General features: G+C 39.5%; 1 protein-coding gene across 4 annotated transcripts in view; it reads right to left on the minus strand.

Moving 5' to 3' along the window:
- septin9a (septin 9a) overlaps positions 1–15,191 on the minus strand; it is a 97,952-nt gene that overhangs the window by 17,760 nt on the left and 65,001 nt on the right. Inside the window, exon 1 of one of the 4 annotated variants that reach the window (XM_080044089.1) lies at positions 1,365–1,436. The exons of the other annotated variants lie outside the window; for them this stretch is intronic. The gene's annotated coding sequence lies outside the window, so the exon portion shown is untranslated. Of the gene's footprint in view, positions 1–1,364; positions 1,437–15,191 lie in introns of those variants that run through there. 4 annotated transcript variants of the gene reach the window in all.

A 15,191-nucleotide genomic window follows, 5' to 3' on the forward strand; every position in this document is an offset into this window, starting at 1 on the left:
TACATTTGTGACATATTTTGCATTTCAAAGCTATGATGCTGAATTCCACAATAGAAAACACACTCATTCTGCGCTGACTCACAGCCACACAGGACACAGAAGGTAACGTTGACCTTTTCAACATCCCATCAAACACTGGTGAAAGGCCACTGTCTGTTCTCGCCTGGCAATGCACAGGGGCCACAACAGAGCTCCTTTCAACAGCTCTCTCCCTCTCTCGTTGTGTGTTGTGTGTGTTGTGTGTGTTGTGTGTGTTGTGTGTGTTGTGTGTGTTGTGTGTGTGTTGTGTGTGTTGTGTGTGTTGTGTGTGTTGTGTGTGTTGTGTGTGTTGTGTGTGTTGTGTGTGTTGTGTGTGTGTGTGTGTGTGTGTGTGTGTGTGTGTGTGTGTGTGTGTGTGTGTGTGTGTGTGTGTGTGTGTGCATGCGCATGCCTATTCAGCAGAGGTGGGGGACTCTCTAAAAAGGTGAAGGGTGGTTTCTGCTTTCCATCAGTTTGATATTATCAGAGAGCACAGCCTTGTATTCCTCAACAAAGGCTGGATGATACAATGCTGAGGCTTAGCTTTGTTAACTGCTGCCCCATCCCTAGTTAGCCGAGAGCTAACACCAACCACTTTGCACTAATACCCAGACAGACGAACTATCAGAAAAGCATGTATGAAAAAAAGTTAAGTAGGAATAGGAACAAAACAGCTCAAACAGGACAAAAAAAAGAGTATCCTTTGATTTTGGTCAAAATATGATACGTAGTCTCTCCCACTGGAAAGGAATAAGGACTACTTTCCAACATTAGCTTAGAGGATTCCTTCACTGTTTATTTCCAAAGCAGAAACTAATCTACATGATTCCTTTTCGCTATTTGTGGAGCCTAGTCCACTTATCACATGTGTGGAGCCAACCTTTCCTGCTAGACATTAAGAAACAGAAACTCTAGTCTGAAATATGATGGAACATCCCCTTGTATATATACACACACACACTAGTGTGTTATGCAAAGAAAGATTGATTAGTGAGTTATTTCGTAAGAGCACTTATCACACTTACAGAAAACATACTGAACCCGAGTGAAATTACCAAAATGTTTCTCTCAAAAGACATTTTACTTTGCAGCCAACATATTACCACAGCCACCCAGCACACAAAGACTTACACTGAACGACTTAAAACAACCTTAACATTTAGACACATCAAACAGCTGGGCTCCTGAGTCATGCAGATTCAAATAAATACAATACAAAAGACAAGACAACAAAGGAAAAACTTTAACTCTCTGCTCCCATCATATGCCGTCTTGCAAACAAACATCACACACATACACCCCCATGCAGACACACACTCTCCTGGACCGGTATGCAGAACACTCACCGTGTGAAGTCTGTGTGTGTGTGTGTACGTGTGTTTACTAGTCGTCCCCTGCCAAAGTGCAGCGCTCTAGTGAGAGGCCAAACTTTTGCTGTGTCTCTGAAAGCCCCCTGCCTGCCCCTCCCACACATGCAAGTCATGTGACTACGAACACAAGGGCAACAAGACACGCCCACTTCCTTCAAATCCCCCCCCCTCCCCTGCACACAAAAAAAGTAAACTAGCAGATACGGTGCAGAACTGTGGCAAAGAAGCAGAGTTAAAGCATTGTGAAACAGGGGGGAACATACTAAGAAATGAAGTGTTTGAGAGAGACAGCCAGAGGTTATGTTCATGTTTCTACACTGAGGTTAACTGCAGCCTTTGGGCAAGCTGTATGTCTGTGTCCTAAACTCCCAGGATAATTTACAACCCTAATTACCTGGCCTGACCCTCTCATCTGCTCCTTGGGCTCTGCATTCATCACATCCCACTCATTCCTCTCACACAGACACGTCACATCATGGGATTCGCTTTACATCTTTTGCTGCTCCCCCGTCGGACAACTTTCCTTTATATTTTAAAGATACTTGCAAAAATAGTGTTGCTCAACACTGCAGGGAAAATCAGTATCATTCATGAATCAGGGATGCGTGGTTTAGGAAAATATACAGTACATTGTAATGTGCTTTGTTTTATGTGCGATAAAGACATCTTATATTAGGCATTTTCATGTGAAGAATGAGCAGAAGTTGCCGAAACATTTGTTTTAAATAAAAAGGTTGTGGTTGAGATCTTGCATAATTCTAAATAAAGTTAAACGGTAATGTTTTGGCAATGGCAAATAACTCGGCAATGGCATCCACGAAAACAAATTAACATTACAAGGATAATGTAAAAATGATTTATGTTATTACTATGAAGCCATTAGCAATTGAAGAGCAAAACAACCATGTTTGCAGATGCAGTCATTTGTAATCTTTTAAAAAAACAGATTAGTAAATAAAGTTTTCCACTGTCAAGATATACTGTACCTTAACAGTTGCAGATTTGTTTGTTGAATAGTTAAAAATGCAGCCTTCACTTATCTTTTAAAACCTGAGAGCCAACCAATTGCTTTGGCTGATTACTATTCTTATGGGGTATGTATATTTGTGTGATCAAAGAGGAGAGGAAACAGCTGTCTCCAGCCTCACAGGAAGTGTAATTATACACCAGTGCAGGGGCTTGAGAGCAACCTTACAGCCACATGAGCACACACACACACACACACACACACACCCTGTGCACCTCTGTGTTGAATGACAGTTAGACCCAGTGCAGTGCAGAATACATACCATGTCCATCTAACCAGTATGACACATCTTTATGGGCCTTGACAATATTGCACTATGCCAAGAAGATACAGTTTATAAAAAAACACAAGTACACAAAACAACACAGCTGGCCTTATAAGTGTGATCAAAACCTGGTCTTACCGAATAAGGAGTTAAAATAAACCCTCGTTAAGACTTTCTTTTACAATGCGGTAAACTAAATATTCTCCAAACTAAGTGCCCCCTGTCTTAAAACCCAACAGTCTTTTCCTTCTCTCTTTTCATCTCCCTGGGCCCAATAAAAACCTGTTGTTTCAACTCCAGATACTCAAATAACTGATGGGAGTTATACTAGTGGGTTTAGACATCTTTGCTCCGTTGTTCAAAAAGATAAATTAATGGGCTAAGGTGTTGTGCTGTTAACACAAACTTCTCTTTTTCCAATAATCACTCACTGCAGCCTTTACTGTTCCCCAGTCTGGGTCAACTCTGCAGCTGACACATGACTTAACAGATGTTATTAATAGGTAAAAGAGAGGCCTTTTCCAAGATTACAAAAAAGATTAATCTTCCCTCCCATTGGAAGCTTCTTCTTAAAACACGGTGACTCATGACTGGACCCAGCATGCATTGCAGAGTGAGCCAGCCATCACTTGTCTGAATGGACCTAACTTGGCATGCTCCTTTATTGGAGAGTGGCTGCCATGCTGGGGACATGGCTCTCTCAGATAAGAAGATCTTCATTTTGAGGAGACGGGGGATGGACTGACAGAAAGCCAATGGCAGGGGCTGATGTTCTTGAGCCAACATGGTGTCATGTATTGGCAGGCGGAGTATAGAGCTGCCTGGCTGACCTCTGAAATTGTTCCATGCAGCTTTCCAAGTTCTTTCTTAACAGACAAACATGATGAATAGAATAGCATAGCACTAGCCCATGTTGCACATGGTATAAGTAAGAATATGCTACAATATGTGAAGTATTGGTGTGAACATGTATGAGTTTAATTGTATCAGAGGAAATAAAAGGGTCGCTTCAATTATTCCATGCAACAAATTGGTCATTCATTTCTCTAAAACAAAAACATAAGAATTTCACCGAATGATCTGTGTCTTTAGCTGCACTGCTGAACAGAACATGTTGAGGTTTCTGAAAAAGTGGAATTCTGGGAAAATGTAAGAAAACATCAACACTCAGTAAGGAGAGCATCTTTATTCAGCATCATGTGTATGATGCTCTTGTGCTGCTCATGTGAAACATGTGGGTGGTGACCACAGAGAAACTAAATGTTTCCTTTGTGTGTTTTTTTGACTCTACCATTTCCCCCCAAAATACCAAAGCCTCCATTCAGGATAACAACAGAAACGTATGTGTATCTCTGTGTAGGCAACTGTGTGCTTGAATATGTGCGTTTATGGAGCTTTTCAGAAACATTATTTGAAAAGCAGAAGTTGGTTTACATGGATGATTTACAGTAAACAAACAAAAGCATTAAAAAACAGCTTTCGCAGCCTCACAACACATTGAACCATGCCGTGTTGCATGCGTGTGTTGTGGATGAAAATATGACATAAGGCCTGAGCAGCTGTATGTGGGTCAAACTACATTTAAGTAATGTAATACAGGTGTATATGCAGATTGATATTGTTATGATATTGTGCGTAGCAAGGTGTCAGGAGATACTCATATACTGCGTGTGGTTGTTTAGTTTAAAAGGCACTTTGATGCAGCCAATTGCTTGCTAAGAGTCTTCATAAAAGAAAAAGACACAGGGAAGATGGGAGTCAGTAGGCAAAGTAGCTGTAGTTATCTGACTGAACAGTTTGACTACTGACTAATATGAGAGAGAACAAGTCAAAGTATAACTAAATAATACAATATGTCCATAATGGTAAACAGAATGATAAATCTCAATAAAAGTTGGATTAACAGAAGAATGAATAATTTAAGTAATGAATCGAATGGCCCATGTCATGAGTCAACAAGTGCATGCTGTAAACAATGTAACACTGATGGAATTAATAGAGACGTCACAGCTAAACAAATACACATAAAATGAACCAAACAGGCAAGCATCTGGCTGGGGTTAGTGGAAGCCACAGGTATAGGCATGTTGTCATCTTATTTACGATGCATCAACAAACACAATCTATGGAAGGCCAGAGAAGGCAGCGCCTGGGCCAGGGGACAATTAATGGCTAAAGTTTGATAAGTGGGACCCATAATATACGACGGGTCAACCTGAACTCAAGTGAATTCAGTGCTGAGACCATCAGAGCACAAATCAACCTTTGATCCCGCAGACATTATTTAATACCTCTAGAAACAGACAGTGAGTTTTATCAAAAGTGAGAACAATGTTTAAAAACCATACATAATGACATCATCCTGTATCCTGATTATTAATCCCCATAAACATTTATTCAAGTTTTACACTCAGTTTGCTTGTATTCTGTATTGATTGCAAATAAACATGGTGTGGTCCAAAGACTATCTGCCTTCTCTTTCATAACTCATATGCATCCAGTTCTATATCTGAATCTTCTTGTCACAGTAGTGCTGCCTTAAGCATAATGGGCTTGACAACCAGCATTGACTCACATCTTTTACTATCTCCAGGCTTGGTATACCTTCAAGGTGTGTAAGACCAAACACCTGTGTGACAGCATCTCCTGCTGGTTGCTGCTAGAGTTACAGCAGTGCTAAACAGGGCTATTAAAACATCCCACTTACAAAACTAACTATTCCTCATTCCCAAAATCAAAAATCACAAGAGAGGCTCCGATAGAGTTCAAAACACTGACATCTATCAGCTTTGTTATTTGTAATATTATGTTGTTAAATATAAATCAAATATTGTGTATTTGTTACATCTATTTAAGTGGTTTTCCGTTTGAATCCTCCGTCATAGTTTCGTAAGGGAGGAAGGTTCAAGGTTTACATTATTTTGATTAAAGCCAAAATGAGGCCAAATACTTGTCATCACCCACAACAAAACTGTGCTATTAACAGCTAAAGAGTCTGGTGTTTCAGTTCCATTCAATCATTTCACTTTATTTTAGACTAGATGTTATCAGTTAATCCAAAGTGGTATCATTGTAGCTTGGAATAAAATCCTGCAGACTTTGATCACCATTGCACCATTTGAGACAACTGCTGGAAATAATTTAGCACAACTAATAGATTTATGAAACCACCAAAAAAAGAACATACACTGGATGACGGTTTTATGATTTATTATATTAAACATATCTAGGCATTCAGAGCTTTATCATCCTATTTACAAAACTTAAGCTTATAAACAGAATGACGGAGAATTTAAATTGCTCTGACGGAGGAGTTAAACAGGTATTGCTTAATTAACTTTCTGAGATCAGAAATACATCTGTGTCAGTCATTACAGGGTGTTGGTCAATGGCATGGAATTTAAATCATTTAGACATTTATCTAATAGTAATGACTAACTGCTGATTCATCCTGTTCATGATAGAGCAATTTCAATGATCTTAATCTCTGATGGATATGTGAGACAGACAAGAGAAAGGCTCTATGTGGTCACATAAGGACAGCCTTCATTGATAATGTATTAGCTTTAAATAGCAGGAGTATGTTATGTATCGTTTCGTATTCTTCCTGTAGTGTTGAAAAGTGTGTGTGTGTATTGATTGCACTTACTGTCCTCTATCAGGCATACCCATCTCAGGTGTGTTTAGGTCTTCACCCAAGAAACTGGGTGAAGACAAGTTAGATGTGTAATCATTGGGACAACCTTATCTACTTCTGGTTCTAAAAAGACAAATCACATTGACCTTAATACTCCTGGCAATATTTCATGTAACAACTTTCAGGAAATAATCCCTCCAACTATGTGATCAAGAGCTGTGAAAGATCAGGTAGGATCTATAAGCAGTAGAAGAATTAACGTTTTAAGAATGAAGAATATAAGATTTATTTATTTATTATTCTTCCGGACAATTACACACAATTTTCTCTTTGCATATTCATACATATTACTTTGTGTTATCGTCCGAAGGGTGGCAGGAGAAGCCAAAGGCTTATCAGGTCCCGCCCCCACTGCCATCAGATTCAGATACACAGCTACTGATACCTTGAAATAAAGCCTATAAAACATGTATGTGAATTTGATCTGTGATAAGGGAATACTGGCTAATGAAAAGCCAGGCACCACTGTTAATCTCCTAGTTCCACACCCTGCAGTCCAAAGGACACACTGACAAACTAGCAGAAGCTAGTTTCAATCCTACACATGCTCAGATAACCCACAGGAATAACTCCTCTGTTTACAGGATCATATCACAACAAGCTTTTTGCATTTCACAGACACATGACTTGACATCAAACAAAGGGAGTAATACTTCTGTTGTCTTGAAAAGAGATCTTAACAGATGTCTATTAATCTTCCTGTGATCAGCAATGCTTTTAGCGGGTTTCATTTACAGCGAAACAAAACGTTGAGTGCCTGCTCTCGCAAACACAGTTATCAGACCAGATCAAACGGAGACCAGATACTGGACGGCTGCAGACTAACGCGGGTGAGCCCTCTTATTCTCTTTATTTCTGATGGCTAGTTGTGATTCAATCACATCGTTTGGTAAAGTATTAAACTCAAGTCTTTGTGAGTGTCCTCTCCTCTTTGTGCTACTAATTCTCAAACACAACAAGTTAACATTGTGCATTGAAAAAAATGTAATACAATGATTATAACTTTGGATTATACTCACTTGATTTGATTAACTCAGGCAGTTGAATTGATATGAATTAAGAAAGACTTTAGAAAAGTTTTTTAAGAGGACTGTGGATTTTGCCCCCCCCCCCCCATACTTTACACTGGAAGTGATGTTTAAAATCCATCTATAATTCATTAAGGATTAGAATGACCTAGCCTGGCTCTGCCTGCCCACCTACTTCCGCCCAAATTTCATTTTCCCTTCAGTAGTCAGTCTGGGCTTGGGGCGTATTAGTGGGATTTTGCTCGAACACATTTCTGAGTGTCCAATCAGCGAACAGAGGAAGTGGCTGAGAACGATGACGTCGAAGTCGCGCTCCAGTTTCAGTTGAATGCTGCGTTCCTTTACACTCGGAACTGTCCGACTTGGTAGTTCCGAGTTCCGACCTGTCTGTGTTCCAGTGCATCTGCTCGGGAAAGTATGGACGCCTACAACCTTTCTCATCCAAATAACTAAACGTTAGGCTCTAGCAAGTTACTGTTGCCAGGTACCGGTAGATCCATAGACTACAATATGTAGTGAAGTCGTAAATTTCCGAGTTCCCTGAACGCACCGTCAGAAGCCGGCTCACGACCAAACGTTATGCAATTGGTTGGCTAATCCAGAGTGGCACTGAGCAGATCCAATAGTTTTAAACTTCAACAGACACCCCCCTCCAAGTGAGTGAACGTTTGCCAATAACAGCAGTTCCAGACCTTCTGTACAAATTAAATGAAGTACGATGGTCTGGTAGCACCAGGCTCAGAATGACCTATTCATTTAAATAAAAAATGTGTTCTAAAATAGATCTATCAAATCATGAAAATAATAATGGTATCTGCATCTCTAATTACAAATACATGTGGACTGACAATATACAGTATGGATGAATAATGTGAGCAATATCATTTTTATCATTACAGGATGATGGAGACATCAGGAAGAGTCATGAGTTTCTGTGTAGCTCTGTTCCTCACCCTAACCTCTGTGTCAGCTGTACAAAGGATCCACTCAATCAATGACTTGAAGAAAATCAACTTTGGCCAATCTGTGCCCAAGCACAGTCTGCTGCTGCTCCACTGGTTTGCCAACACAGTTAACATGGACAATAACAATGTCATTCAGCTGACCTATGACCCAAACAGTGGAGAGTATGGCGCACATCATTACGGCAACTTTGAGGACCTGCTGGATCCACTGCCTCGAGGATACCGGTACTACACTGTTGGCAATCTCAATCAAGTCACGTCCAGGCCACTTCCATCTTACGTTGTCAATCCCCCAATAAGAGAGTATCATGGACGTAATAGGGACAGGATCATAATCAGAGTGAGGGAGCAGAGAATTGACCAAGTGTATCTCACACAGCATTATGAGACTTCAGAATCTCAGGGGACACATTATGATCCAGATCATACCTACCAGATCACCACTAACCTCTTAAGACGGATCAGAGAGTTTGCTTTGGGCGGAAACCAACTGAGACTATCTTACCTCAGACACCGCTTTGGAAGTGACGCTGATAACATCCAAATCATGAACACATGGGGTGACCTCGCTTGCCTCGGACTGTTGTTGTATATAGTGATCCAGGAGAAGTACTCCTCTAATCAACACAATAATAGACCGGACAACAACAACAGACTAGAAAACAACAATAGAACGGAAAATATCAATAGACCGGAAAATGTCAACAGACCAGACAGCAGCAGCACACCGGAAAACAATGGACAAGTTATCCAACAAAACCACTGTGATCGTGATGCATTTGCTATCTGCTCTTTTGTATTATTTATTTTATTTTCAATAACTGTATTTTTGAGCATTTATTTTGCAAGCAAAGTGGTATTCCTCGATAGTAACTAATTAAGGTCTGAAGGTTGTTCTTTGTAAAGGACGAAGAAAAATAAATTCTTCTTTATTGAAAAAGTAATGAAACGGAGAAAAATGTAAGTTATTGTATTTCACAATGCACTGCTCTGGCATGATCATAAAGCATGACTTATTGAATAGAAATGACTCCCTGCTGATTCATCCAGTGTCTGATAGAGATGAAGAGAATTGAAATTTCTCTAATGGGTAAAAGATAAGTGAAAGGCTTTATAGGTTCTAACAATGACAGCATTTACTGATAATATATGAGCTTCAAGAAACAGGTTTATAATTATTTTACTAATGATTTTGAATACTTTCTGTTGTGTTTCTGTTTACACATTCATATATAAGATATGATAATGTACGAGTGTTTGAGGTCAATGTTTTGTATAAGATTATCATCAATGTCCTTTCTGAAATGTTCTGTGTATAGGTTTATCATAAAATTACTGGGAGGTAAAATGACAGCAAAACAGGCCTAAAAAAAATGGGAAAACCTGAAAAAAAAAAAGGTTCTTATTGTTATCAAATTTAAATGTTGCTGTTTAAAATATTAATGGTGGAATTGTATTTGGTGAGAAATAAAGACTAAAATTAGTGTCTCACTACGTTCCTTACTTTTTCCGTCTGACTAAAGCGAGGGCTTGCTAAATCTGCACCGTTGAAAAACACTTTAAAGAGTATGCCATTTAAAAAATAAATACATATGGGAAGGAAACCAGGAAGGGCCTGTGACAGTCACATGTATACTTCTATAATGACATAACTTGTCAGGAGAGTTTAGTGATGCTGTAAAGTTTATCTTTTGACCAGCCCCCCATGACTACCAGTGTTTGAGCTAAATTAACCTGGATGAGCGACCTTTGCCCAGCCATTTCTATATAAAAAAAAAATGCATGCACAGTTACAGAAACTGTTTCTGTCACCTTTCCTTGAGCCGGAGAGTGAGGCAGAAAGGATAAAATAATTTTTTTTAATTATTCATTTAAGGAAAGTAGCCAAATATACAAAAAAAAACGCAGTCTATAATAGGGTTGCTGAAATTTCCCGAAATGGCCCCTTTTCAAATCCCGGGATTTCAGAGCTCCTCACGGGATTTCCCGGGATTTCCCGTTGAAACCATTATTGCCCTTTAATACTACTTTAATGGGACTAAATCAATGCCAATAGATAAATAAATGCAGCAGAACAAGGCTATATTACATCACGTTTTATTTCTACTTAAATAACATGAAGAAAAGCCATTCAAATTAGGCAAAATATTTTCCAGAAGTTAAATAGGCCTATTGAAAACGGTGTTTTTATGAAGAAAATACGAAAAATGTTTCACAGAGGTTCAATATCAAAACATGGCCAAAAAACGGTGTTTGGCGAACAAATGTATTTCAAACAATCTATTTTTATTTCTATGAACGAAATCAGTTTAAATTGAATATTTTCCAAAGGATAGGCAAATAACAAAAAATGCACTACCGATTGCTCTTAACGTGAAATAAGACATGACAGAACTAACAGCCTATTCAAACTGACACGCTAAGCAAGATTACTTTCCAGCTTTCCTTTCTTTTACTTTCATGAAGTGTGACTTCAAGAAACACTGCTCAGCCTGTTTCTGAGCTTTGTCACGAACTGACACCGAGAACGCTCTTTCTTCCACGGACGTCGGCTGTATGGTGGAAAGTGCAGAGTAGAGCTGCTGCAGGTGTTTGGGTCGCTCTTTCGTTGCCCCGAAGAGCGCAAACTCGTTTGAAATTATTTTGTGGAGGTCATTCCCATACCTCTGGTCTGGCTCGGGACATTGCATGCAGTCATTAGCCTCGTTCGACTTGGAGCCGTCTTGCTCAGACCTGCGCAACTATGAAGCCCGTCTTGCTGAGCGCACAACAAAAATGCTGTGCGCTCAGCAAGCCGAGCGTCATAATTGCGCAGGTCTGAGCAAGACGGCGACATCGCTAACGAGGCTAATGACTGCCTGCTGCAGATGTGCAGTAAAGCTCTGGGTCATCGTCTGCTCGCTTGGCTCTGGCTGATACGCATATTCTTGGGTATCATCAGACTCTTCCTCGGACACAGCACTTTCAGTATTGTAGAGGCGCTGGTATTTCGTATGCCTGCCTGTCTAAAAAATACATTTCACACAAAATATTGTGTAGCCTTTGTTTTATTCATTTTTAGCTTATTAAAAAAAATATCCCCCCTCAAAAAAAACGAAAAAAAAAAAAAAAACGGGAGGACGGGTCCCGCGGCCAATTTCCGGTACTCCCGGACTGACTCATTTCACGGGAATCCCGAAATCCCGGGACCCGTCCAGCAACCCTAGTCTATAATAAGCTGAATTGCGAATTGAAATTGGTTTGTGATAAGTGAATTGCTGGCTAATAATAAGCCAGGCACTGCTATAAATCTCACAGTTGAACTTGGACCAGCACAGGCTTGTTTCCTGCTAAACCTGCTCTTAAAATTTCATCACAACATAATTAACCCTCTCTGTACAGGATCATACCACGAAAAAGTGCAAATCGAAATAATATGATCATTGCATTTATACTGCACATGACTGGTTCATCCCTACAGTGACCCAGAGGGAAAACTGGACTTCTTTTTGAAATATATAATAGTAATTGGCACGCGTATAAATGTATTATCAAACTTCCTGTAACCAAATTGTTTCGAGGGAAACGGAAAGCCTAACCCTAACAAGGCGTTACTCTCACACACACAGTGAGACTAGATACTTGACGGCAGCAGACTAACGCAGGTGAGCTCTCTTATTTTCTGATTACTAGTTTTTTGATATACCATGACACAATTCAGCATGAATGAAGAAGCATTTAACTCAAGTCGTATCTTACTGGCCAGTAAAAACTGGCGAAATCTTAACAGATAGAAACCTGTTTAAATGTCATGACCACCTGTAAGGACAGTTTTGAACATTGCCAAAACATGTGTTGGTACATATCTAGTTATAATTGAATGTGTGGACTGAGAATGAACATCAGGATGAATAATGTGAGCAATTACTTTTTAAATATCATTACAGGATGATGGAGACATCAGGAAGAGTCATGAGTTTCTGTGTAGCTCTGTTCCTCACCCTAACCTCTGTGTCAGCTGTACAAAGGATCGACTCAATCAATGATTTGAAGAAAATCTACTTTGGCCAAACTGTGCCCAAGCACAGTCTGGTGCTGCTCCACTGGTTTGCCAATACAGTTGAAATCGACAATACCAATGTCATTCGGCTCAACTTTGACCCAGAACACAGAGATTACTACGCACATCATTATGGCAATTTTGAAGGACTGTTGGATCCACTGCCTCGGGGATACCAGTACTACACTGTTGGCAATCTCAATCAAGACACGTCCACGCCACTTCCATCTTATGTTGTTCACCCTCCAAGTGGGTATGAGGGCAGTAACAGGGACAGGATCATAATCAGAGTGAGGGAGCAGAGAATTGACCAAGTGTATCTCACACAGCATTATCTTCATCAGAACACATATGATCCAGACCAGACCTACCAGATCACTGCTAACCTCTTAAGACAGATCAGAGAGTTTGCTTTGGGCGGAAACCAACAGCGACTCTTTGCGCTCAGAAGCCGCTTTGGAAGTAACGCTGATGTTACCCAGATCATTAGAACACGGGGTCACCTTGCTTCCCTTGGACTTTTTTTGTTTATTGTGATCCAGGAAACCAATGTTCACCAACTATCATTTAACGAACAATGCAACAGACGAGAAAACAGACAAGCTTATTGGAGTGATGATGCAGCCAGTGTGGCTTATGGGTCATATAGTAATAGAGAATCTGGCAATTCCTTCAACTCACAATCCCCATTCGAGTCGTTTTGTATGACTTGCCTTGCCTGCATAGTTTTTATGGTAATTATGTTGGGTTTTGTCGTCATCTCCTCACAAAAGTAAAGAAAATGAGAATATACATTATGTTGTATATACACTGCTCTAGTAACATTTTAAAGCTAGTTAGTCAATTTATATTGAACATGTTAAAATACAGACAAAGTAAAACGAAAGAGCAATTTACAGCATCAAATTAAAATAAATACCTTCAGATCCGTTAAAAAATGTGGACATATTATTTTGAATCTGCCCCACTACCTGTAACTGTTTTGGTTAGGCTATGTTCTGCTTCACCCATTTGATCTGAATGTTTCAATTGTTTTTGTATCTTCGTCAGCTTGTGTATTTTCATTGTGTTTTGTGCGTGTATTGTTGTTTTTACTCAAAGTCATTGTAAATGAGGGGTCACCCCTCAATTGATATCTCAAGGATAAATAAAGGAAAAATGAAATTAAAGCACATCTTGATGGTTACATTTCAAATCAATTGTGGTGCTGTACAGAGCAAAACTAATGAAAATTGTGTCAATGTCCAAATATTTATATACCTGACTAGCTCCACTTTGAGGCAATAATTCCTCAAATTTGGTGAACAAGAGTTGACACAGATCGGGTAAGATATTTAACAGTAGAATAAACTTCACAAGATTAAGAGGTTAATTTAAGATTCGATTGAAAAGATAAAAATCATACAATTACATTTTGAACTAGAAATGCAATCTCTTCAGAAATTGTGGTGTGAATGCTAAATGCTTCAATGATAGCGCTAAACTGTATAGATGAATGATTATCAATCCTTAGAAAAGTAGGGAAGGGTCTAAAACAGGGGTGCCCACTGTTTTTCAGCTTGTGAGCTACTTTGAAAATGACCAAGTCAAAGTGAGCTACCACCTACTATTAGGGGTCAAAAGTCACGGTTTGGTACGTACCTCGGTTTTTAAGTCACGGTGCGGTTCTCAGTTAAGAGGAAAAATGTCTGCAGAATTGCAGCCTAAAGGTATTTTCCAGTATAGAAAAGAAAAAACTGCTGCATACAACCAAAGTCTCCAATAAATAAAATACTTCTTAAATAAAAGTGAAAGTTCTGCACCGCAAACCAAACAAGCCTGTACATATTTATTTAAACATATTGAAAATGAATGTACAATATAAGTTGGTGTACCTTGCATAACTGCATGAACCTAGGGATGCACCGATCCACTATTTTTAGTTCCGATCCGATTCCGATATCTGGGTTTTGGATATCGGTCGATACCGATACTGTCCGATACAATATCATAATTGTTATACATTTTTTTGTTGGTGGTGATGTTATGTATTAGGCTAGGAAGGCTTAAGCAATTCTAATTTAAAAGAACAAGAAATATACACAAATGCATATAGGTTTATCTTAAAGGCAGAATTATAGTCATACAAAAATCCTTCTCAATGATCACTTCTGTCCCACTAGAATATGTGGTGGTCTGTTTGTCTGAACAGTCTTCCTCTCTCTGGCTGTATTTTACATAGTAGAATTTGTCACAGTGCAGAAGCCTCTCCACTTCCTTGACTTGGATTAGCTTTGGTTAGCTCACTGGCTAACAAACTGATATGCAGGGGCGCAACTACCCACTTTCTGGGGGTATGCAGGCACTTAGCAGGCCCCCCCCCCCCCCGCCCCAATTACAGACTTCCATTTTAAGTTGCATATTAGAGCAGGTGATCGGCTCAACCATGACATGTCTGCCTGCACTGATTCTCCCAAAAGTAAAGGACACAGTGAATAACAGGTTGGTCATCAGAAATAAAACTATATACTGGGCATTTAGGTTTTCGTGGCCTCACTAGTGTCAGGCATGCATACTCATAAGACATGAAAAAGGTGACATGTCCGAAAACACACCCCTTTAGGGGGGTCTGGGGTTTTCCCACCCAGAATTTTTTGTGATTTGAACATGTAAAATAAGCAATTTGGTGAACTCTGGTGAAGAGAATTAAAGAAAAAGAAAAGTTTTATTTCAGTTCAAATGAATAGTAAAATGAGCCAAACAAGTTAGTCAGCCAACCTTCTTGACTTTATCCATACAACGT

The sequence above is a fragment of the Ammodytes marinus genome (genome assembly GCF_949987685.1).
Source record: "Ammodytes marinus genome assembly, chromosome: 16".
Taxonomy (NCBI): domain Eukaryota; kingdom Metazoa; phylum Chordata; class Actinopteri; order Uranoscopiformes; family Ammodytidae; genus Ammodytes; species Ammodytes marinus.